The sequence below is a fragment of the Bufo gargarizans genome, chromosome 2 (assembly GCF_014858855.1).
Source record: "Bufo gargarizans isolate SCDJY-AF-19 chromosome 2, ASM1485885v1, whole genome shotgun sequence".
NCBI classification, from domain to species: domain Eukaryota; kingdom Metazoa; phylum Chordata; class Amphibia; order Anura; family Bufonidae; genus Bufo; species Bufo gargarizans.
Genome location: NC_058081.1, coordinates 94,758,266 through 94,774,592, shown reverse-complemented (window position 1 = coordinate 94,774,592; position 16,327 = coordinate 94,758,266).

Sequence of the window (16,327 nt, the reverse complement as noted above, 5' to 3'; positions counted from 1 at the left end):
CCTATTGACACCTGCCACTCGGCCGCCTCTAAACTCCTGTCGCTCTCTTCCTCCTTCAGCCTATCAAAGTGGTCCTCAGCTCCCACCCACAGAGATGGTCACACTCTGGATCTGATCTTTACCCACTTTTGCTCCCTATCTAACCTTTCTAACTCGCCTCTCCCCCTATCCGACCACAACCTACTCACCTTCTCTTCACTGGTCTCTTCTGTAGCCCCCCCGGTCCACACACCAGCACACCCCCGCAGGAACCTTAAACATCTCGACTTTCGCTTGCTTTCTGACTCTCTACTCCCACTCTCTACCATCTGTTGCCTCCAAGACCCAGAAGCTGCTACCACCCTATACAACACTACAATAAGTACAGCTCTGGACACTGTTGCCCCCCTCACACATAACAAAATCCTGAAAATCAACAGACAACCCTGGCACACCAACCTGACCAAGAAACTCAGACAAGCTTCCAGGGCTGCTGAGCGACGATGGAAAAAATCCCCTTCTATAGATCATCTCACTGCATACAAGCAATCCCTTCTCATATTCAAATCCTCACTCGCTGATGCAAAACAGGCCTACTTCTCATCTCTCATATCTTCCCTGTCACACAGCCCTAAACAACTTTTTAGCACTTTTAACTCCCTTCTCCGCCCCCCAGCGCCCCCACCCTCTCCTCTCTTCTCAGCTGAGGACTTTGCCAAATATTTCAAACAAAAGATAGTCCACATCAGAGAAAGCTTTACTACACAGTCCCCACAGACCCTCTACACAACTGCTCGGTCCTCTCCCCCTAAAACCTGCTTCTCCACCATTACAGAAGAAAAACTCTCCACTCTACTCTCCAGATCACATCTCACCACCTGTGCACTTGACCCGATCCCATCCCACCTCATCCCTAACCTCACCCCAGTGTTTATCCCAGTCCTAACTCATCTCTTCAATCTATCACTAAACTCTGGTGTCTTCCCCTCTGCTTTTAAACATGCTACCATTACACCCATCCTCAAAAAGCCTTCACTTGACCCATCTTCCTTGTCCAGTTATCGCCCCATATCACTTCTTCTGTATGCCTCAAAGCTACTTGAACAACATGTCCATTCTGAACTGTCCTCCCACCTCTCCTCTTGCTCCCTCTTTGACCGCCTACAATCTGGCTTCCGAACCCACCACTCGACCGAGACTGCCCTTACCAAAGTCACCAATGACCTACTGACAGCCAAAACCAAGAAACAATACTCTGTCCTCCTTCTCCTTGACCTGTCCTCTGCCTTCGACACGGTTGACCACACCCTTCTGTTGCAAACTCTCTCATCTCTTGGCATCACTGACCTGGCTCTCTCCTGGATCACATCATACCTCACAGACCGGACGTTTAGCGTCTCCCACTCCCGCACCACCTCCTCGTCTCATGCCCTCTCTGTTGGTGTCCCGCAAGGCTCTGTCCTAGGACCCCTGCTCTTCTCAATCTACACTTTTGGCCTGGGACAGCTCATAGAGTCCCATGGCTTTCAGTATCACTCCTATGCTGATGACACACAAATCTACCTTTCTGGTCCAGACATCACCACCTTACTATCAAGATTCCCACAATGTCTATCTTCTATATCATCCTTCTTCGCCTCTCGCTTTCTTAAACTTAACATGGATAAGACAGAATTCATAATCTTTCCCCCATCTTGTTCAACCCCCCCAACAGACCTATCTATCACGATCAATGGCTGCACATTATCCCCAGTCAAAAAAGCCCGCTGCCTTGGAGTAACCTTAGATTCTGCTCTTTCCTTCCGACCGCACATCCAAGCCCTTTCCACCACCTGCCGCCTCCAACTCAAAAACATCTCCCGCATCCGTGCTTTCCTTAACTTCGAATCTGCGAAAATGCTCGTACATGCCCTCATTATCTCCCGCCTAGACTACTGCAACATTCTCCTCTGTGGCCTTTCATCTAGCACCCTCGCACCCCTCCAATCTATCCTCAACTCCGCTGCCCGACTAATCCACCTCTCACCTTATTACTCCTCTGCCTCTCCCCTCTGCCAATCCCTTCACTGGCTCCCCATTGCCCAACGAATCCACTTCAAAGTACTGACAAACACATACAAGGCCGTCCATAACCTGTCCCCTCCCTACATCTCTGAGCTACTTTCCCGATACATCCCCACACGCACTCTCCGATCCTCACAAGACCTCCTTCTCTCCTCTCCTCTTATCGCCTCTTCCCACAATCGACTCCAAGATTTCTCCCGTGCATCCCCCATACTCTGGAACTCGCTACCCCAACATATCAGACTCTCACCTACAGTGAAATCCTTCAAAATAAACCTGAAAACCCACCTCTTCAGACAAGCCTACAACCAATGACCCTGCTGCCTCTATACCGCCATGACCAACTCAACCCGCACCTACTGTGTCCTTCTCCCATACCATGTAGATTGTAAGCCCTCACGGGCAGGGCCCTCTCTCCTTCTGTACCAGTTTGTAACTCATCTTGTTTATGATTAGTACAATTGTCTGTGTTATGTATGTGCACCGCTTATCATATGTACAGCGCTATGGAATGAATGGCGCTTAAATAATAAATAATAATAATAATAATTAATGTCAGTGGGGGCCTTACACATTGTGTTCCTTCCAAGCCTTGCTTAACCTATTCAATCAGGCCATAATTATGACAGGAGAGAGCTCCCCATGTAGTGACTCAATTAGAGCACTAATCAATGCAATGCTCTTCTGTGGGCATTATTCTCTAGGCCTCTCAAAAGAAGAATAGAACTGTCATTGTCGTGGAAATTTTTATTAGCATAGGATGACTATAGTGGACTTTCTCTTTAGCTTACGAATGTTATGTAGGTTTATTTTGTATATGCCTCCCTGTGTAAAGTCTGACCAGATTACGGTTATAAGAGAGCGTGATCGGGTCAGGACGGTACTAGGGAAAATCTATAGATCAGCACTCGGGTTCCTACTCCCCCATGTCAAAGCCGCCACCGTTGGTTTGAGGGGGATCTAATGGCTGCTGGCTCTGAGAGCAATGTTCTTAGTGAAAGCTGCCAGCGGGTCCTCATCAGCAACGGTGGGGTATAGCACACTGATGCCGGTCTCACTGAACCATGAGGGCCCCAACATGCTGCTAAACATTGGTTGGTGGGACTGGTGTCCATGTGAATGCTATATCACCTTTCTTGGTCGACCCTGTTTTAAAAGACCTTCCTCAGGGACTGATCCCCCCTTTCAGAACCATGTCTAACAGAGGTTCACTTTGGGTCAGTAGGAGATTTGTACTGGATTAAAAGAATGTTGTCCGATTAGAGAGCAATATCTGTTTAAGGAAAGGCTGATTCATTTGGAAGCATTTGCACATGTCCTGGGAGTGGTGGTGGATTGTGAGCATTTTTGAGCTCCACCTACCGGCACTCTCACGAGGTGTCCAAATGTGTCCCTTCCAGTTCTGAAATGTATTCCTATTGGTCAAGGCATGAGGTGAATTGTACCTGCCTATCTGTAATATTATTGAGCGGCCATGTGCCATGGAGTGAGCGGGGTTAGCCCAGTAAAAGGTCTGAGATGGTGGTTTCTCATCTTCCTGTATATCATCACTTCCTGTATGTTTGTTGCATTAAGGAAGCGGCCGGGTGACGGGCCTGCCCCTTTCTATTGTTACACCTTTGGTGGCTATAAAATAAAGAGACTGGACAGGAGGAGGAGGAGTGCTCAACAAAAACTCAGGATGAAACACCTTGTCTGACTCTTGATGAGGTTTACCTTTCCTTACACAAAAGAGCTTGATATACTGGAGAAATTCTTTGTGGTTGGCGTACTTCGGCACACTTTTAGCGCGGCTTGGATATGTGTGTCTGATGCAAGCGAATTTCTGCGACATCATACCCATATTCCAGTTCTACACTTACTATTATCATGAGGATTACCTTTCATATAAGAGCTTCTCCTCACAGCAGCAAACGTATATCCACAAGTGCCTTCAAGTGCCATTAAATTGCCACACAACCTGCCACCATATCCCGTCATCTGGTGCCAGAATCTGCACTTTGTACTTTATACTGCTGGATGTACCATGAGTTATATTTTGCACTAAGTAAAGAGAGACTGCTATATGTTTACTTCTGGCCTGATTCTTCAAACCTCCTTTCCACTGCAGCAATCCCCAGGGAGTAACGACCTGAGGGAGTACACCTTTGACACAGCATCTCATCAGGGCTACTACCACTCCCAACCTATGCACCAGCTCCAGGTTCTGTGACATAGCTGAAAAACGTATCTATGTGCAGTGACATCGCTGTCTATTATTCAGGGGAACTCTGAAACAGCAATGTTGTGCAGCAGTAATAGGGGGTAATTGATTAATACTCTAATATGCTGATGGACAATGTGCCTTTTAGAAGGTGCTGCAGGAGGTCCGTGCACCAGAGTTGACTTTAGGTAAAATGTGTGCCAGTTTTCTGACACATGCCATCCCACCCATGCACCGCTTCTTTTTCACAAAAGTGCTGAAGGGTTCGGGAAAGGGAGAAAAGTTGGTACAAAAAGGGATTTGCTATGAAATTTGCATGCTTTCCACAACTGAAAACGGGCTTAGAAAATCGGTAAGTTCCCCTAATTGTTAAGCTTGGACACATTTTACAAAATAGAACTGTATCTACATACAGTGTGTGTATATATATATATATATATATATATATATATATATCTGTATGTACTGCACCTGGTTGATTTATTTTGATTGGAACAGTGTGCAGCCATTTTCCAGTCATCGCCCACAGTCTGATCTGGATAACTTGCTTGATGCTATGACAAGGCCATTATACAATAATACTAATATGTCTGTGACAATGTGAAGGCCAGGCTGGTGTCAGAAGAAATCAAGACATTTAATTAGCAGGCGATGCCGTACCTGGTTAATGTGATATTATGTGATCTGGCAGCTACTTGGATGCAGAGAAATGAGAAGGAGATCTAAACTGAGAAATGGATATTGTGGAAGGAAGCAAATGAAATCTATTAAGAAGAATCGTGCTGTATGAAAGGAATCCATAGCCTAGACTCCAGCAGAACTGCGTCCATATACGTAAATAAAGTGATGTGTAAAAATATATAATATAATGTGTAAAATTCATACAAAATGGTTCAGTTTGTATAAATGAGAATGAGACTCACTTCTGATGAGATTTTGTTTTAGCAGTAATACTTACAGGTGAAGGACAAGGTAACTATTAGGGAATGTCCATGTGGGATCTATAGTCAATGGAAAAGTCCACCATGGAGCTTGATGTGAGACCTAAAAAAAATAATATCAAAATCCACATACATTACATGCAGATTTGCTATGGATTTCACCGTATGCATTGCAAAGGAATAAATCCGCAGTGATTTTTTTTTTACAATGTTAAACTGCTGACAGCACTAGGTAGGTGCTTGGGAGGGCAGGACAGACATACCTTTTGTGGAGCTTTTCTCATCAGGAGTAGTGTAAATATTGTAAGAAGGAACAAGGAGCCGTCTTTGACGGAAGATACGTGTCACCGAGGTTCCTGGCCTTGGTGAGGTAAGAACCGGGTTTTTCCTGAAGTGTCAGGTCTGTAGTGCAATCTGACACTTCAACTGTTAGAATGGCTGTAAAGCCAATCCGGGCCGGTTCTTATTGGGAGCAGCCAAAGAGCAGGGTGGGTGGCTGTTCCCCACGGTTCCAGGCCGGGTTTTGGCTGGAATATAAAAAACCCAGCCAGCATGTTCAGGTGGTAAATTATCCTCCAGGACAGAGGAGCTGAGGAGTCTGTGGTTTGAGACACTGAGGGATCTGTTTGTGTGAGCCATAGGCTGGGGAAACAGGCCACTAAAGACTGCTGCGGACTCTGGGTGAAAATCATCTGCTGACCAGGTGACATCTTTTTGCACTGTGAACTTTGTGTGGTGTGAACAGGCACCAAGACTGAACACTTTCTTTTGGCTTGTTTTCTGGCTATGTGTGAATAAACACTGAACTTTGATTTAAACCTTGTTTTTTGCCTCTGTACTGCGTCCGCTTACCCTGCCTACCAAAGCGAATCCCCACATTTGGTGTCGGATGCGGGCAAACGCAGTGAGGCAGGCCTGAAGGCCGAAAAGTTTTTGTTTATCCGGGCACAAGTGCATGTCCTACATTAAGCCGGCAAGGTTACGACCCGTATCCCCTGACAAAATGGAGGCGGTCGTGAAGGCCCTCGTGGAGGCTAACTTGCAGCAGCGGGAGGCTAACAAGCAGCAACAAGAAACGAACCAGCTGCTATTGCAACATGTGATGGCGTTGCAGGCGTCAGGAGCGTCCCAGAATGTCCACGATGTCCGGAAAGCTGTCCTCGCGGCGATTCCGAAGATGACCCCCTCGGATGACGTCGAGACCTATCTGGCGGTCTTCGAAAAAGTGGCCGTGAGGGAAAAGTTACCCCGAGACCAGTGGGCTGAGGTCGTTGCTCCGTTCCTAGCGTCCGGTCCCCAGCAAGTATTGTTTGATCTCCCCGATGATCAGGCGGCCGACTACCCGACAGTAAAAGGTGAGATCCTGGCGAGACTCGGGGTGAATGTATTGGTCCGGGCCCAGAGGGTGCATCGGTGGGAATTTAACCCGGCTGAACCCGCTAGACCACAATATTATGATCTGCTGCACCGTTTGCAAAAATGGCTGCAGCCGGACATGTTGACTCCCACTGCTATGTTGGATCGGCTGTTGGCGGATGTGTTTTGGAGGGCTTTGCCGTACCCTCTCCAGCACTGGATCGGCCAGGTGTCTCCGAATAATGCCCTGGAGATGGTCGACCTGGTGGAGCGCTATGAGGCCACCAGAAATCTACAGGGGGGTTCTTTTGGGAGGGGGCCAGTCAAACCCCAGAAAACTCCGCCCCAGACCCGGCGGCCGGTGCCAGCTAGACCCGCCCGGGATGTACCCCCTGCCGACCTAAACCCGGTGGTCTGCTGGCATTGTCAGGAGCCTGGACACATAAGGGCGGACTGTCCCCATCGGGGGGAACCCATGGACACCAACTATGGCTTCCGCCACTCATTATATGCCAGGATGTTGTGTGCCACAGGAACTTCAGAGACTATGGACAATAGCCACCTGTGCCAGGTGGAAGTGGGGGGCACTCTGGCGGTGGCTCTGCTGGATTCAGGGAGCCTGGTGTCCCTGGTAAGAGCTGCCCTGGTGCGGCCGGCTGAGTATACTGGCCGAAAAGTCGGTGTTGTTTGCATACATGGGGACTTAAAGGAGTATCCCACCGCCCGGGTCTCTCTGTCAATGGTGGCCGGCAGGTGGATGCATGAGGTGGCCGTCGCCACAAAGCTACCATATGAATTGATCATTGGGAGAGACTTCCCCGGGTTCCCGGCACTCTGGCCGGATACGAAAGTTACCCGGGAGACAGATGTACCCCTAGCAGAGTGGCCTGACTCAGGGGGGAGGCCAGAACCTTGGGAACCGGAGTCAGAAGGACCAGCTGTAGGGGTGACCGCCACTTCGGTGGAAGAGGGGGAGACAACCCGTTAAGTGTGATGGTGGGAGACGTAGAGGATTTGCCGCCGGGTCCTGAGCTGGCAGACCTCAATGTCTCTAGGGATAATTTCGGTACAGCACAACACCAGGATCCGACTCTATCTCGAGCCTGGGAAAATGTGGTAGTAGTTGAGGGTGAGCCGCAACAACCGGGGGCCGAATCTATGTTCCCCCGTTTTGTGGTTCAACAGGAGATGCTGTACCGGGTAAATAAACTACGGGGTGAACATATTGAACAGCTGGTGGTGCCCCAGGCATATCGCAAGCTCGTGTTGAAATTAGCCCACCAACATGTTCTTGGGGGACACCTGGGCCAGCAGAAAACGCAGGACCGGATTTTACAGCGGTTTTACTGGCCCAGTGTGTTCAGAGAGGTAGAAGAGTTTTGCAAGTCTTGCCCAACCTGCCAGATAACCAGCCCCCAGCCACATTTCCGTAGTCCTCTGTTCCCTCTCCCGATTATTGAGGTTCCCTTCGAGCGGATCGCTATGGATCTTATAGGCCCAGTACCAAAGTCAGCTAGAGGGCACCAGCACATCCTGGTCATCCTCGACTACGCCACGCGGTACCCGGAGGCGGTGCCATTGCGTCATACGTCAGCCAAACTCATAGCTAAAGAGTTAATGGAAATGTTTTCTAGAGTGGGTCTGCCTAAGGAGGTTCTAACTGACCAAGGGACCCCATTTATGTCCAAGGTCATGAGGGAACTCTGTAAGTTGCTCCAAATAAAACAGTTACGGACATCCGTGTATCATCCGCAAACGGATGGCCTGGTAGAGAGGTTTAACCAGACGTTAAAAAATATGCTGAAAAGAGTGGTGTCTAAGGATGGGAGGGACTGGGACCTTCTTCTGCCCTATCTCATGTTCGCAGTGCGAGAAGTGCCCCAGGCCTCTACTGGGTTCTCGCCCTTCGAACTACTATACGGCAGACACCCTCGTGGTTTATTAGACGTCGCCAAAGAGGCGTGGGAACAACAAACCACACCGCACAAAAGTGTAGTTGAGTATGTCACCCAGATGCAGGGACGGATGGAAACAGTGTTACCTCTGGTTGGGGAGCATATGGAGGCAGCGCAGCGAGCCCAGAGTAGGGTCTATAATCGGCAGGCTCGGGTCCGGAACTTTAACCCGGGTGATCGGGTGTTGGTTCTGGTACCAACGGAAGATAGTAAGTTCCTAGCTAGGTGGCAGGGGCCCTACGAGGTACTAGAAAAAATTGGACCAGTAGATTACAAAGTACACCAGCCAGGGAGGCGAAAGCCGGAGCAGGTGTACCATGTGAATCTGCTCAAGCCGTGGAAGGAAAGGGAAACCTGTACGGAAGACAGCCCACGACCAGGGTTCCTAGGGGAAGCGGTTTTGGCCCCTCAGTCTGAAGCAGGGGAAGCGGCTGTCACAGTGAAAATTGCTGACAGCCTCTCCTCTAAACAGGCTCAGGAAGCCAGGGAGTTCATTAGTCGGAATACGGATGTGTTCTCAGACCTCCCTGGACGCACGTCCGTAATCCGGCATGACATTGTCACTGAGCCTCAGGCGAAAGTCCGGTTAAAACCTTACCGGGTACCCGAGGCTAGGCGACAAGCCATCACGGAGGAAGTGCAGCTAATGCTCCAGCTGGGTGTCATCGAGGAGTCAAAAAGTGAGTGGGCCAGTCCGATAGTATTAATACCCAAGCCAGACGGGACATTGCGGTTTTGTAATGACTTCCGCAAACTTAATGAGGTGTCCAAGTTTGACGCGTATCCCATGCCCCGAGTGGATGAGCTTATTGAAAAGTTGGGCCAAGCCCGGTATTTTTCTGTGTTGGACCTCACCAAAGGGTACTGGCAGGTACCCTTGACGGAGGCTGCCAAAGAAAAAACGGCTTTCGTCACGCCAGAGGGGCTGTATCAGTACAAGGTATTACCCTTTGGTCTACATGGCGCTCCCGCCACGTTTCAAAGGTTAATGGATATTGTACTCCGTCCACATCGTCGATACGCTTCAGCGTACCTGGACGATATCGTTGTCCATAGCAACGACTGGGAAAGTCACTTACCTAAAGTCCAGGCTGTAGTGGACTCCCTTAGGAAGGCTGGCTTAACCGCTAACCCAAAAAAGTGCTCGATAGGGTTAGAAGAGACCAAGTACCTGGGGTATGTCATTGGGCGCGGAGTGATCAAACCTCAGGTGAACAAAATTGAGGCAATTAGGAATTGGCCCCGACCTGTCTCTACTCGGCAAGTAAAATCGTTCCTGGGTATGGTGAGGTACTATATGAGGTTTGTCCCCAATTTTGCTACAGTCGCCGCACCATTGACAGGCCTTTTGAAGGGACGCAAGTCAGTGACGGTCCACTGGAATGAGCAGGCGGAAAAGGCTTTCTCCGCTTTGAAGTCGGCCCTGTGTGGGTCCCCGGTTTTGGTGGCGCCCGACTTCAAAAGGGAGTTTATAGTGCAGACCGATGCCTCTGAGGTAGGTCTCGGTGCTGTACTATCTCAAGATATTGACGGGGAGGAGCATCCCGTTGTCTTCCTCAGCCGGAAGCTCACCCCAGCCGAGACTAGGTACAGTATAGTGGAGAGAGAGTGCCTGGCCATCAAGTGGGCACTCGAGTCTCTCCGCTACTACCTTTTGGGGAGAAGGTTCCGTCTGGTGACCGACCACTCCCCTTTGAAATTGATGAGCCAGGCCAAAGAGAGGAATGCTCGGGTCACCAGGTGGTTCTTATCTTTGCAAAATTTTAAGTTTTCCGTGGAACACAGGGCAGGCAGGTTACAGGGAAACGCGGATGCCCTATCCCGCGTACACTGTCTGGCAAGTGTTCACCCCCTCAGGGTTGAACAAAGGGGGGAGGTATGTAAGAAGGAACAAGGAGCCGTCTTTGACGGAAGATACGTGTCACCGAGGTTCCTGGCCTCGGTGAGGTAAGAACCGGGTTTTTTCCTGAAGTGTCAGGTCTGTAGTGCAATCTGACACTTCAACTGTTAGAATGGCTGTAAAGCCAATCCGGGCCGGTTCTTATTGGGAGCAGCCAAAGAGCAGGGTGGGTGGCTGTTCCCCACGGTTCCAGGCCGGGTTTTGGCTGGAATAAAAAAAACCCAGCCAGCATGTTCAGGTGGTAAATTATCCTCCATGACAGAGGAGCTGAGGAGTCTGTGGTTTGAGACACTGAGGGATCTGTTTGTGTGAGCCATAGGCTGGGGAAACAGGCCACTAAAGACTGCTGCGGACTCTGGGTGAAAATCATCTGCTGACCAGGTGACGTCTTTTTGCACTGTGAACTTTGTGTGGTGTGAACAGGCACCAAGACTGAACACTTTCTTTTGGCTTGTTTTCTGGCTATGTGTGAATAAACACTGAACTTTGATTTAAACCTTTTTGCCTCTGTACTGCGTCCGCTTACCCTGCCTACCAAAGCGAATCCCCACAATATCAAGTGCGCTGAAGGAGGAGCTTTACTGTGAAGTGCTCTCTGCCTTGAGCTGATTCACAGCTGCCCTTCCACGCTGCTTTTGTGATAGCCATAGCATCCAACCAGGAGATCACTACAGCTGTCACTCAGAGAAGAGAGGAGGGGCTCTTCACAGTGAAACTCTGCCTCCAGGGCAACAGCAAGAGCAGATTCTAGCAGACTAAAATGTCATATTCTAAACACTCCTGATGAGAAAAGTTTCACAAACGGTATGTTTTGTACCTTAAAGGGGTTCTGCACTTTCATTTAACTGATGATCTATCCTCTGGATAGATCATCAGCTTCTGATCGGCGGGGGTCTGACACCCGGGACCCCCCGCCGATCAGCTGTTTGAGAAGACAGCAGCGCTACAGCAGCGCCGCGGCCTTCTCACTGTTTACCGCCGGGCCGCCCGCCCACTGTTGTCACGACTAGTATCAACTAGCGTGGGCGCGGCTAAGCTCCATTCAAGTGAACAGAGCTTAGCGGTAAACAGTGAGAAGGCCGTGGCGCTGCTGGAGCGCCGCTGCCTTCTCAAACAGCTGATTGGCGGGGGTCCCGTGTGTCGGACCCCCGCCGATCAGAAGCTGATGATCTATCCAGAGGATAGATCATCAGTTAAATGAAAGTGCAGAACCCCTTTAATCTTAAGCCACTACCTAGTTCTGTCAACAGTTCAACATGGGCAAAACTATGAATATATGAATGACCTGTAAGATGGAGAAACAGCCACTGATTCTTAAATGCTGTTTTTGAGACTGTCATTCCGTTTTTCTGCCACAAGAGGCTGCTGTTTCCCCACACAGCGAAGTTACTGCCGGATCTAGATATGCAAAACAGTTGATGACTCAGCTGATGACTCATGCTGCTGTGTGCCAGACAGAGCAGGAAATGGTGACATGAGGAGACATGCTTGTGCTGAGGCTGAATACAGGATCCAGTGCCATCCTCAGGTCTGTGGGACTTAGAGTGGTCAAAGTGACTGTCAGAAGTGACTGATGCCTGTCAGCAATGCAGATGTTGTCAAGGGAGAAAGGATTGGTTCCCGGAAGGTTAGTTGGACTGTGGAACGTGGTTACAGACCCTGTGAGGCCTCATGGTGGATGGGAGGACTTGCGAGTTGGTGTAAGTCACCATCGGATAAGGACCAGGCCAGGGCCAGCGATCCAGAAGGCCTCCCAGAGAGAGACAGAGAGGACCGGGTCCCGGAAGGCTGGAAGAGCTGTGGAACAGTTGGAGTTACCAGAAGAAGTGGAGTTGCTCAGCTTGGAGAAGAAGTCCGCCATTTTGTGAGCTGCATGAGAGAACCGTGTCGATCCGGATTCTGTTCGCAGGAATGCGTATCGGCATCAGGAAGCTGATCGGAATAGAGGGTTAGAGTACAGGTTCTGCAGGGTCACATGTTGTGGCAGGGACTTGCTGTCGGTTTGGAGCGACCAGTAAACACAGGACATACCCAGGTCAGTGACTTAGCGGCACGGTTATTGACTTGTAGGCTCTGCCGTGTGCGCCAACGGTCAGGTCCGTTACCCTGCGGCACAGTATCGACTTGCGGGCTCTGCTGTGTACGCTGCTTTGGGTATGGTTGTTCATTTGGGCTGGTACCGTGACTGAGAGTGGGGTATAGGGTATTCTGGACACTCCATTATTGCTGGGAGTACTCAGGGCACGTGAACAGTGTCATTTGGGGGCAAAAGAAAGGAATGTTACATGTTGTTTTCATTGTATTTGATATATATGTGATTGATATATATATATATATATATATATATATATACACACTCTGTAACTAGTGTTATTGTTATTTCTGTTAATACTACTGTTCAGTAAAGTTACTGTTTTTGCATCAGGAGCTGGTGTCCGTGTCGCTTTCCATATTCCATGACTTCGCTGTATCCTGGTGGTCCCTCCCCTTACAGACCCATACAAACAGTATGGTGAAAAGTTGTTACTCGTAAAAGGGGCACAGGCTCTGTCTGTAGAAGAAAAAGTTTAGTCTCTAGATGCATTAAGGCTTCTTTACCATAACAACTATGAATCTGTGGAGTAGTCTACCTCAGGAGATGGTAATGGCACGAACAGTGGATGTTTTAAAAAGGCTTAGATGATTTCTTAGAACTAAAGCGGTTGTCCGGGTTCAGAGCTGAATACGGACATACCCATAATTTCACCCAGGCAGCACCCCCTGATGTTAGCATCGGGGTATTTCATGCTCCAATGCGCTCCCTTGCCCTGCGCTGGATCGCGCAGGGCAAGGGCTCTTTTATTTACAATAACACACTGCCGGGGCGGAGGCTTCCGCCCAGCAGTGTGTTCGGTGACGTCACCGGCTCTGATGGGCTGGCTTTAGCACTGCCCTAGCCGTTTTACAGGCTAGGGCAGTGCTAAAGTGCGGTGATGCCCAGTGGCGTAGTGTGGGGGGGAGCCGGGGGGCCTTTGCCTGGGGCGCAAAATCTTAAGGGGCGCCAGCAGGGCCACACCACCAATTAGGCAAAGTGAGGCGATCGCCCCAGGCGGCGCGGCCCTGCTCACAAGTGGGGGGGGGGGGCGGCAGGGCACAGGGAGATGAACGCTTCCATTGTGGAAGCGCTCATCCCCATAGTCATCTGTATCGCCATCCTCAGGACAGTGATACAGATGTATGTGCTGCGGGGCAGGGGAGAGGTATCTCCCTTCCTTGTTCCTCTGATAGGCTGCATCATCGTGCCACCTGAGCCTTATAGTGTGGGACACAGGCCGGAAGAGACCTGCATCGCATCACTGCCATGGAGGTGTTTATTTTTTTTATATGGTACAATACTGGCTACTGGCACTTAATTGGGGGACCATCTATGGGAGGCACTTGTTACTGGCACATGATTGGGGGACACTTGTTACTGGCACATGATTGGCGGGCCATCTATGGGGGGCACTTCTCACTGGCACATGATTGTCACCGCCACTTCTGTGAGAAGGTCTGGCAGACGTCCTTCCCTACCTCTTGCATGATGTTCTTTGTTTTGGTTTCACTTTGTCATCTCCTTTCCTTCTCCCAGGTGCCACCTATTTAGACTAATCGTCTCCCTTTATATTCCCTACCATACTGCCTCACTTTGCGGTTTATACTACTTCCTGGATGAAGTGTTCACTGCTGGAGGCTGCTGCTGCTGTTTACTCAGATAAGTCTTTTCATGTATTGTGTTTCCTTGCTGGCTTGATTCTAGGAGACCCTGACTCCGTCCGTATTAAGTGCAGGGAGCCGGTGGTCGTGTCCCCTCACTATTATAGGGTTTTCAGGTGTCACAAAGTCTTAGGTACGTGGGCATGCAATTGTCTACCATTGAGACCCTTGCATGGGCATAGCAGTCAGGGAGAGCTCTTGGGTTTTATAGGGCTCACCTATATGCTCCTTAGTTTGGGTTCAAGCCAGTCGGACGTTTATTCATAAGTTCCAGCTATCTGCAACATCATCCGTGACAATGATTGTGGTGCTATCTATGGGGGCACTTATTGGCACATTATTGGGGGGCACTGTGGGGGAAACTATGGGGGCACATATTACTAGCATATTATTGGGGAGCACTGTGGGGTCATCTATGGGGCACTTCTTACTGGCACATTATTGGGGGCACTTTTTACTGGCACATTATTGGGGGCATCTACTGAGGCCACAAAGAGAATATTTTATATGGGGGGCTCTGTATAGGGGCACTTTATACTGGGACACATTATGGTGGGTACTATGGAGAAGGGGGGAGAGGAGTACTATAGGGTCATCTATGGGGGCACTAAGAAGGGGTATTTTATACTTGCAAATTATGGGGAAAACTGAGGGCATCTACTGGGGCACTATATATGGGGTATTTTATACTGGTACATTATGGTGGGAACTAGGAGGAAGGGAAGAGAGGAGCACTATGGGGGCACTATATAGGGGTATTTTATACTGGCAAATTATGGGGGCACTATGGGGACATTAGCTCAATTGTGCACTGTCACATTATAAGGAGAATTATTACTACTGTGGGCATTATGGTGGGCTTTATTACTACTGGGGTCTAGGTGGAACATGATTACTAGTATGGGCACTATGGGAGCATTATTACTTCTGGGGCACAGTAGGGACATGTTGGGGGCACTGTAGGAGCACTATTACTTCCATGTGTGCTCTAGAAGAGAATTATTCCTATTGGTGGGACTTTTGGGAGCACTATTACTGTGGGGGCACCTTGGCACAGTATCAGCTTACCACAATTATTTTTGGGAAACGTTATGTTTACACTATTAGTGTCAGGGACATTATTTGCTGGGCGCAGTTATTTTAGGGCACTGTGTGCCAATAATGATTAAAGGGCACTATCTGAATGGTACTAGTATTACCAGGGAGTTTATCTGTTTCTGCAGTATAATATTGGGGTGCACAGCGGGCACAGTATTGGGGATGGTAGGATGATTTGTCCAAAAGATGGGAGGATGATGGAAAAGTAGTAAACTAAGATATTTTTGGGGGTCAAACTGCAGAGACAAGAAATGGCTGAAAATCGGTGGTCTGCTCTGAAGGTCTGAAAGGAGAAGATGAGGAAAGAGGGAAGGAACATCTACATCAAAGGAGACATCACTGGATGTAAGAAGTATGTGTGCTGTATTACCCTGTATGTTCTGTAATGATGGGAGGGTGGATATAGAATTTGGCCCACACTGTAGTTATCTGTGGTGTTACATAGGACTGCAGGTGATATCTACTACATTATCTGTAAAAAGGGGCGTGGCCACAGTTGGGGGAGGTGGTGCAATACTTGGCTTGCCCTGGGTGCTGGCAACCCACGCTACGCCACTGCCTCCTCCTGGCAGCCCCATTGAGAGCCTGGTACTTCACCGGAACTCCAGAAAATGCCTTTGTCCTGTGCGATTTAATGCAGGGCAAAGGAAAGCATCGGAGCATGAACTGCTCCGATGCTCAAGTCAGGGGGGCTGCCTGGGTGAAAATGGGGATATGTCCTGGTTCAGCTCTGAACCCGGAAAACCCCTTTAAATAATATTAATGCTTATGTAAATTTGTAGGTCTGGCTCCTACTCCCCTTTCCTAAAATTTACATCCCCGGTTCCTTCCTCTCCAATGGTTGAACTTGAGGGATTTAAGTCTTTATTTAACCGTACTATTTAACGATCACATCATACAAAGGATAACCCTTCTTTACTGAAACTGAAATATCCCACAGTGATGGCTACTATTTGTGATCATACAAACTGTTAACATGTCACTTAAAGGGGTTGTTCCATTATAAGAACTTATGATCTATCCTCAGCATAGGCGATAGGTTTCTGATCAGTCGGACTCCACCTGCTGGGACCCCCACTGATCAAAAGAATGTGTG